General features: G+C 46.0%; 1 long non-coding RNA gene across 1 annotated transcript; it reads right to left on the bottom strand.

The window, feature by feature from the left end:
- Positions 1–3,903: 3,903 nt before the first annotated feature.
- Positions 3,904–8,815, bottom strand: LOC120872079. The gene is made up of 2 exons (XR_005723160.1): positions 8,553–8,815; positions 3,904–5,614 (listed from the first exon to the last, which is right to left on the bottom strand). It is a non-coding gene; the product is annotated as an uncharacterized LOC120872079 (long non-coding RNA).
- Positions 8,816–9,658: the final 843 nt, after the last annotated feature.

Here is a 9,658-nt window from a genome sequence, read left to right as displayed (position 1 = left end):
TGAATTCCACATCCTTCATTGCTGCTCACGTGTGGTCATGAGTTGTCAAATCAAACCTGTGCAGCCTCAGCACTTCTGTCCCGGGGAACACGAGCTCAGGCAGAACCTCAAACCACTCCATGAGGCCTCTCCAACAAACCCGCTTCCAGATTCTCCAGCCTGAACGGAGACATTCTCTTCCAACAGATCCACACACCCCTGGTCCCTGCAACTACACTTGGGATGGGTGCACACTCCATTCACTGGGCTCACCTTGATGCCCCCAAGTACTGCCACAACCCTCGTGCAGACCCCACCAGGCTCCCTCCACTTTCCCCATTTGTCTCCCTCTCCTCCCTGCATGACTGGACTAAGCAGGACTAAAGCACACAGAGGTTTCTTGGCAAAGGGGATCACAAGAGGAGTGCCCACGAGCTACCACCCAAAGGGCACTGCACATGCAGTATGAAAATCAAGAGACTGGCCCTCCTGGGAAAGTCTGCAGGGGAGGACTGTCCCACCTGGGGACATTATGGAGTCCACCTACAAAGGCATTTGAGATGAGGAAGTCTCAAAGCAAGGGTCTCCAGGTCTCACTATCTCCTGTTTTCTCCACCCACACCTACTTGGAAGATATTCTAGCTCTTGGGGGGGCGCAGGGGGCAGCGTCTCCTTCCTGCCCGGTTAGGTTTTGGATTTCTGCTCATCCTCAGCTCACTGAAATCACAATCACTGACACTGAGCACATGAACTCCTAGATGGCAAAGCTGCTGTCCACGATGGTGACTGGTCCCTGGATGGACAGAGCTTAGATCTGGGGGCTATAGAGGACTAAACCCAGCAGACTAAACAGGTGGACATCTTAGCCCACTGCTTGAGGACACCAGTTCTGTAAGGCTTTTCAGGACTTCCTATATTTCTTGGCTCATCTTTTGAGTAATTAAGTAGTCACATGGGGTAAAGATCAATTACAGCTGAAATGTCCAGAACATGGGAAACATCTTCATCACCTGCCCTGTTCTCTTGGTTTCTCCTGAGGATTATTCAGCCCAACCCATAGTCCTGTCATCTAAAGACATTTCCAGTTATCAGGTATTGCAGCCATGCTGGGAAGAAGAGGAACACTATGAGCCCTAAAAAGAGGGGAACCAGGAAGGACTCAAAATAACCCATGAAGGGCATTAATTTCTGCTGATGGCAACTGATACAGAGGCAATAAACCTGGGTAACATGAGAGAGACTGTTAGGAGGGGATGAGGAGACCTCTTTGAGCCTAGACTTGAAAGGTGACAAAGGGCCTGAGGCACGGTGACGTGAAGGTGAGAAAAGGAACTACAATGTCAGACAGAAATGGTTTTGGTATTTGGAAACAGAGAAAAGGTAAATGAGACCAGGACAGGCTGAAACATGAGCAAAGGGTCAGCTCCCAGGATGAGGCTGGAGACACTGACAGGGCTTGAGCTTGACAGAGGTCTGTGGAACTACAGGAAGGAGTCAAGCTTTTGACCAAAGAACAAATGAAAGCCAGTGGAGGTCTGATCGTCAGGACGTAAAAAAAATCTCCCTTCAGATTTAGACTTATTCATAGAACTGATTCTAATTCTAATTCTGAGCCTGTGATCGTGCCTCCATCCTAGTTTTCCTTTTTGTTTTTCATTCAGGGAGGACTGGGATCTATTTACATTCTCATTACCACCAGAAACTCCCTCCAAACCAAAACTGCCAAACACAGACACACAGCCAATTGGCTAATCACTTCAGGAGTCAGTGTTGCTCACGCTCAGAGATTCCAGTCTAGTCTCACATCTCCATGTTACAAGTGGGCTCCCTCAGGCCCAGAGAGAAGCCGTTTATGAGAAGCTCTGAGCTGAGTGGAGAGAACCAGGTATAACTGAATAATGAAATGGGAGGCGGAAGGGCAAGTGGGCCAAGTTTGTCCTTAATGCCCATCCCATTTAAGACCAGGAACATCTGTCATGTACCTGAGCAAAGGAAACTTTTCTTTCACGATTGAGTCAAACTGATACCAAGCAGGTACTCCTTTATTATATGATTGCAGTAAAATATTTTAAAAATACAGAATTGAAATGTATATCCACTGGTACAAAAAACATTGTTAAGGGGTCAGCTTGGGAATAGGATCTGAGCAATCTTTTTCATTATGAAGAGAGAGGCTCTGTTGGAAGGTTCCAGGTCAATCCAGCCCATCCTTCCTCATTTGCACAGAAAAGTCACAAAGGGACCTGAGGGAAACATTTTCATATCACCACACAGCTCACTTTTTTCACTGATCATAGAAAATGGAGAAAACAGACCATCAGACTAACCAGTTAAACTAGGTGTTTGTTTTCTTTTTTTGAAAGAATGAAGCATTTTTTTTTATTGGTTTTATCATGTTAAATGTTCTTTTATTTTTCCATTTCTCAAAGAAATGCCTTTAATTTCACAAGATCTAATGTCATACCTCCGTTATTCTCTGGTAAAGATCTGAGACCAGAAATATCCATTTGTGTGTGCACACATAAACACATACACACAATTCATGTCTTTGGTAAAACCACAGTTGAAAATATGTCTATTTTATTTTACGATGTTGAGAGAGTAACAGGCAGGAAGGCCAGGGGTCTCCAAATGGAGGAAATAGGCTGCAAGTGTCAGACATTTTTCTCTCTCTTAAGCAGCAGGAGGAAACAAACTAGCAATATTTTTTTTCTCTATACAAATTTAAAAGGTTTCTCTTAAAATACTGTGTTGTCATAATGACACCTGGGGTCAGACTCTCAAGACAATCAGGACTGAAGGTGCCCGGGAGGTTCCCACACAAGCTCCTGTCCTAATTACACCTGTGGAACCGGGGTATTAATAACTGTGGGGGGCCAATCCGTCGATTTCCTTTTAGATACTGGGGCAACTTACTCCATGCTTCCTGAAGCCCCTGGCCCACTTCCTTCCAGATCCGTTTCCCTAATGGGACTGTCTAGACGAGCCAAAGGATATTATTTCAGTTATTCTTTATGTTGTAACAGATTCTGTGCTATTTTCACACGAGTTTCTGATTGTGCCAGAGTCTCCCTCACCCCTTTTGGGGAGGAATATACTGAACAAGGTCCATGCCTCTCTTTTCATAAATATGAAGCCCTCCCTTTCTCTCCCTTTGGTTGAACAAAATGTAAATCCTAGAGTATGGGCTGATGGAAAATCTGTGGGTCGAGCACAAAATGCTATTCCTGTAGTTGTCAAGCTCAAAGACCCACACTTATTTCCACATAAGAAGCAGTATCCACTGAAACCTGAGGTTAAGGGTTAAAGCACATCATCGAAAGTTTAGAGCAGGGACTATGAGTTCCCTGTAACAGTCCATGCAACACTCCTATTTTGGGTATAAAGAAATCAAAAGGAAATGGAGACTAGTCCAAGATTTACAAATAATAAATGAGGCTGTAGTTCCTTTACACCCCTTGGTGCCTAATCCTTATACTCCATTGTCTGAAATTCCTGAATGAGCCAAGTATTTCTCAGTAATTGATTTGAAAGATGCTTTCTATTCTGTGCCTTTGGCAGAGGAAAGCCAATTTCTATTTGCCTTTGAAGACCCCTATGCAGCCAGCTTCTCAGTTAACCTGGACAGTTTTGCCCCAGGGATTTCATGACAGGCCTCACTTATTTGGACAAAGTTTGTCACGGGATCTCCAAAACTTTAATAGCTCCGAAGCAGTGGTGTTACAATACGTAGATGATATTTTGCTCTGTGCTAAGACAGAGGAAGCTTGTTCAGGAGCCTCAGAAGATTTAACTTTCTGGCAGGCTGCAGTTGTAAGGCATCAAGAGAAAAGGCTCAGCTTTGTCAACAATCTGTTAGATATCTGGGCCTAATCATATCAGAAGGGACTAGGGCCATAGGCCGTGAGAAAATTAAACCCACACTAAATCATCCCCTATTTATTGTTGTAGCCACACATTCTGGGAAACAAACTCACTCAGTAGAACAATGCGGATAGTGGAGTGCAGTTTATTACACTGGTGGGCCCAAGGCAGTGTCTCTTCTTAGCCAAGGACCCCGACCAGCATTTGTGAAAATCTTTTATACCCCATGTGTACGTTTCTGAACCCACCATTCCAAATTCCTTGAGACTTACATAAACCAAGGAAAATACAATCCCAATAACTCCATCATTCATGTGCTATGTGCTCAAACAGTCAATTAGCCAATAATCAATAAACCCGAGGTTACACTCCAATAGACACAGAAAAATTTATGGCCTTTGGAGGAAGGGGTGATTGGTGTATGTTTTCTCTTATGCGATGAGTAACCTAGATACGATCTTCAAGGTTCCCCTGTCTCGTGGGGGTCTTATCCTTCTGTTGCTGTTTTCATAGGCACTAAACACAGAGTTCAGCATCCATTGGAAAGGTGGCCAAGCATGATCAGCATGAACAGGCCTAAGATGGAGTCCAGGCCCTATGAATTCCTTCTTCATTCCCCTCTCTTGATGCTCTTAACTCATATGATGAGCATCATTCATAGGGATATATTGTACCCTGACTCTCTGACCACCAGTTTGGGAGAATGACATCAACAAAGGGTTACAAAGTTCATAATACATTGTAAAATTCAGGGTCCACAAAGCAGAACTATCAAGGCAACTGTAACAGTGGTAAATACAGTTTTCCACCAATCACCCTTCACCCAAGATAGGACCGAAGTCCAGAAAGCAATGTTTTCATTTGACATTGTTTTTACCTGGTTTTTCATGTCATCTAAAGCAGTTGATACATTGCCAGATAAGTCAGGAACGTATTCACAACATTCAACTGTAATTATAGCACAGGTCCCTCCTTGAGCAGCTGTAAGTATGTCCAAAGCCATTCTATTATGACTTACCGCTCTTCTCATTTGGAGTTGCTCTTCATTTAAGGCTGGGATGGCTTTTGTTCTATCTAGGAGGACCTGTTTTGTGAAATTAGTCAAGGCCTCTACTTTAATCATGATATCTGTTGTCCCTATAGAGGGTACAAATAAGGCAGCAATATACTCATACCACTGAAACACGGATCTTGTCCACCTAGCATATAAATAAGGTAGATTTACCAGTTGTTGTAGGTTAGGCTTTTGTTACACTGGCATTTATATCAAATGTAACCCCATGACCCGAGTCTATTGACTGTAGGTCATACACCAAGAGAGCAAGGAGAGGTTATGATTGACAAGAGAGAGGAAAGTCTCTGTCATCCAAGAAAGAGCAGAGTGGTTTAAAATCTCCTTGGCAGAACGGTGACACCCACCAAGGAAGTCCATCCATCACTGACAAAGGCATAGTCCTACATACCCAGCAGTTGGAAGTGTTGTGGAAGACTGCCTAGGAATGTGCCCATTAGATGAAAACATTGTCCTGAGTTGAAACAGAAGTTAAATTCAAAATCATGTTGATGAGGCCAAGCAGCAGGAGTTGATTGTGCAGCTTCTTCCTGAAGGGGCTTGTCCAGGATCTTATTTCCTTCTTCTTAAGGATGGTCTTAGTCTCTCAAGGATCAGCGAGGTCCCTCTGTGCAGTCCACTCAGCGTTTTTTGGGTCTGTGTAGTATGTTCTCTTCACCCTCGTATGATGGATCCAAGGGACAATACATGCAACTTTAACTGCAGTAGGGGTAGTTAAAATAACATAAGGGCCCTTTCACCAAGGGGCTAGCAAATCATGTTTCCAATCTTTGACCTATACTTGGTCACCAAGTGTAAACTCATGAATCTGTTCCCCAAGGGGGAACAGCACCCTTTCTTGTACAAACTCAGTTACCCGATTTATTACCTTACCCAGTTCCATCTGCTATGAAATCCTATCCCCCCCTTACCTGAGGCAAATTTGTTGACACCTGTTTTATTATGGGAGGGGACCTCCCATACACAATTTTGTATGGAGAATAGCCTTGGGACTGTGGGGTCATCCTGACTGAACCGTCAGAAGCAAGTCCACCCAAGAGCAGTCAGTCTCTGTGATCCACTTGGAGAGTCTCTTTAATGTCCGGTTGGTTCATTCCACCATCTCAGAACTCTGGGCCTATATGCAATGTGCAGTTTCCATTTGATGTTTAAAATTTTGCTTATTGTTGTATGGTTTTTCCAGTGGTCATGTATGGATGTAAGAGTTGGACCGTGAAGAAAGCTGAGCGCCGAAGAATTGATGCTTTTGAACTGTGGTGTTGGAGAAGACTCCTGAGAGTCCCTTGGACTGCAAGGAAATCCAACCAGTCCATTCTAAAGGTGATCAGTCTTGGGTGTTCTTTGGAAGGAGTGATGCTAAAGCTGAAACTCCAGTACTTTGGCCACCTCATGCGAAGAGTTGAGTCATTGGAAAAGACTGATGCTGGGAGGGATTGGGGGCAGGAGGAGAGGGGATGACAGAGGGTGAGATGGCTGGATGGCATCACTGACTCGATGGACGTGAGTCTGAGTGAACTCCGGGAGTTGGTGATGGACAGGGAGGCCTGGCGTGCTGTGATTCACGGGGTCACAAGGAGTCGGACATGACTGAGTGACTGAACTGAAATGAACTGTACTAAATCAGCTACAAAAGCCAGGTCATTTTCTGAACCAATGCTGGTAGGAAGTCCAAATCTGGGAACTATTTCCCTAAGCAGGCACCAGGCTACTTCTGATGCTCTTTCAGTCCAGGTAGGAAAAGCTTCTACCCATCCCAAGAACGTACATACCATGACCAGCAGGTAACAGTAGTGTCGGTGAGGTTTCATTTCAGTGAAGTCCGCTCCCAGGTGTTCAAAGGGCAGCATGCCTTTCAGCTGAATACCCAGAGGTTTTTGTCTAAATACCCAAGAGGCAGCATTAACCTGTGAGCAGGCAGCATGGCCTAGGTGGGTCGCTTGGTGTGTTTAGCTTACCAGAGTGTGTGCCAGCTCCTCCAGTACCAATAATTTGCCACTTGGCATTTCCTACCATCCCTTTTCAGTCTTGATGGCCCCTTCCACTTTGGCTAATCTGACAGCCATTGTCCTTGTTTTATCAGGCTAGTGTGATCAGTATATAGGACCCAACTAGGTTCTGGAACCTTGTGTCCTTCTTTAAAACAAACCCCAGCTACCTTACCTCCTCCTTGCAGACCTGTGCCTTCTTCAACACCCAGTAACCTGCTTCCATCAGCAGCTGAAGCAGTGCTTTTCTCCCTTTCCAGCATTTTTCCTTGGTCTCGGCAGCCAGCAGCAGGTCATCCTCATATTGTAGGAGCCAACATTCATACTCTTCCGGATGGAATGAGTTCAGGTCAGAAGCCAAGGCTTCCCCAAAGATGGCTGGGGAGTTCTTAAACCCTTGTGGGCGAGTCCAGATGAGCTGTTGCTTGGTGCCCCCAACTGGATCTTCCCATTCAAAGGCAAAGATGGGCTGTGACGCTGGGGTGAGGTGTATGCAGAAGGCGGCATCCTTGAGATCTAGGTGAGTATAAACTTTAGTCCTTGGCAGGAGGAGGCTAAGTAAGGTATAAGGGTTTGGAACAGTGAGGTGTAAAGTCACAATAGCCTGGTTGACTAGCCTGAGTCCTGTACAGGCCGATAGTCCTATCCTCCTTCCTTTTTGACTGGATTGGTGTATTCCAAGCTGACTGGCACTCTACTAGAATGCCCGCTTGCTTCAATCTATTGATGTGGGGCAGTATGCCAGCCCAGGCCTCTATCGGTAGCAGGTACTGGCGCTTTCTAACCGGGATGGTGCCTGGTTTGAGTTCTATTATCACTGGGGCTTGATGTTTAGCTAGCCTGGGGCGGGGGAAGTTAGCGCTCTCTCATGCTCTTCCGGCCCACCTGGTTCTTCCTTCAGAGGCTCATGCAACCTCCACTAATCTTCGTGGAGTATTGAGAGAGCGAGCAAATAAGTCATAGTGTTCATCCGGAAGGTGGGTCTCTCCTCAAGGGAGAAAGTCACTTGTGCTCCAAGTTTGGAGAGCAAGTCTCTTCCCAACAGGGGTACTGTGCACTCAGGAATGTAGAGGAATTCAAGAATCACTTGGTGCCCCCCCCCCCCCATCTGACATTTTCTGGGCTGGCAAAATGGTTTAATCCTCTCTTCTCCTGTTACCCCAGTTACAGCGGTAGTCTTTTTGGACAGTGGTGTCACAGGTTTTGTTACTATCAACAGTTCTGCTCCTGTATCCACCATGAAGTCAGTGTTTTGGTCCCCCACTTTTAACGTTACCATGGGTTCTCAGGGACCTGATATCTCTGAGCCCTGGCAGCCCTATTTAATTTCCAAGTCAGCAAGCCCACAACTGTGGGAACTTCCTCTTCCTTCCTTGCCTTAGGGCATTCATTCTTCCAGTGGCCAAAAGCTTGGCACCAGGCACACTGGTTTGGCTGTAACAGGGCCCCAGGGCTTCCATTGGGACCGGTTGAAGGACTGTCCTGTCCTTGGGGCAGAGGAAGTATTCCAGAGGGCCCAAGATAGACTTTCCTAGAGCAGCAGCTAGCATTGTAAATCTCTTGCCTGTTCACTCTCATTCCCTCTGGCTCTCTGGCAGAGCACAGTCTCTGCTTAATTCCAACGTCTCCCTCCCCTTCTTGTCAGTACTCACCGGGAGAGGTGGGTATAGCTTGGGCAGTTCAGCTGGAGCAGGATCCTGGAAGTGTTGGCTAGAGGCTTCTGTCACCGGGATCGGAGCCTGCCGAGGTGGCGGCTCTACAACCTCGGGGAGAGCTGGCAGAGGAGCAGTGGCTGCTGCAAGACTTCACCTGGCCCTGGATTGGCCATTAAGGTGGCCTCCAGTCCTGGTGGAGCACTGGGAGGCAGGTCCGCCATTATCCAGTATGGGGGAGGGGTCAGGTCATCCCCATCCAAATCCTGTAGAATTTCCTTTTTTTTTTATCATCAGTCAATTTTTTTGCCAATAATATTTTTCCCTTTCCCTCCTGCATACAGAACCTTGTCCAAGTAGAAGGGTCTTGAGCTAACCCTAGCCATGAGTCAATATATGGATATTGATCCAAGTGTCCTGGCTTTCCTGTGACTACTGCATAGACTGCTTCCACTATTTTTAAGTTCACGGTGTTCTCTGGTGGCCATCCTACTCCTATAGGGGGCCATTTGACCTCACTGTATGTGGAGGCGGTTAGGCTTCATCTTCACCCCCATAGTCTCCTCCTAATCCCTTCTTAAAATTTTTAATCACGCACTCCAATACAGTTGCCTTAGATTCACTTCCTCCCATCTTGCTTACCTTCTCGGACCTTCTTCTCCTTTTCCTTTTCATCTGTCTACGAAGTTCTCAGTACATTATGTACTTCTGATATTTCCACTCAATGACACTTAAATTGCCATTCTGCCTCCTTCCTTATTGGGGTGAGAAGAGCCTTACCTGCCAAATCCCAGAGGGAGAAGAGGGATCGGCGTGCCTTCACCTGCCAGTCAGCATAGCCAAACCAGAACACCATGTGGTCCAAGACTGTTTCTCCTTTAAAGTCTGTTCTGCCTTGCTGGGCTTGATCAGGTGCGGATGAAAACATAGTTGGGTTAAATATCCCATGTCCCAGGCCATCTCCGGGAAAGCCAATTCATAATCACTTATTTATCCCCTTCCTTCTAGCCTAACAATTGCGAGGGGGTCGAGAATTTCACAGCAGACAGGACATCTCCTGGGGGAAGGCAGAATACGAGCATATAAGGACCAGTTTCCTATCCTAA

The sequence above is a fragment of the Oryx dammah genome, unplaced genomic scaffold (assembly GCF_014754425.2).
Source record: "Oryx dammah isolate SB20612 unplaced genomic scaffold, SCBI_Odam_1.1 HiC_scaffold_13, whole genome shotgun sequence".
In the NCBI taxonomy this organism is placed as follows: Eukaryota; Metazoa; Chordata; class Mammalia; order Artiodactyla; family Bovidae; genus Oryx; species Oryx dammah.
Note: the sequence above shows the minus strand (reverse complement) of the source record. Positions and strands in the feature narration are given on the sequence as shown.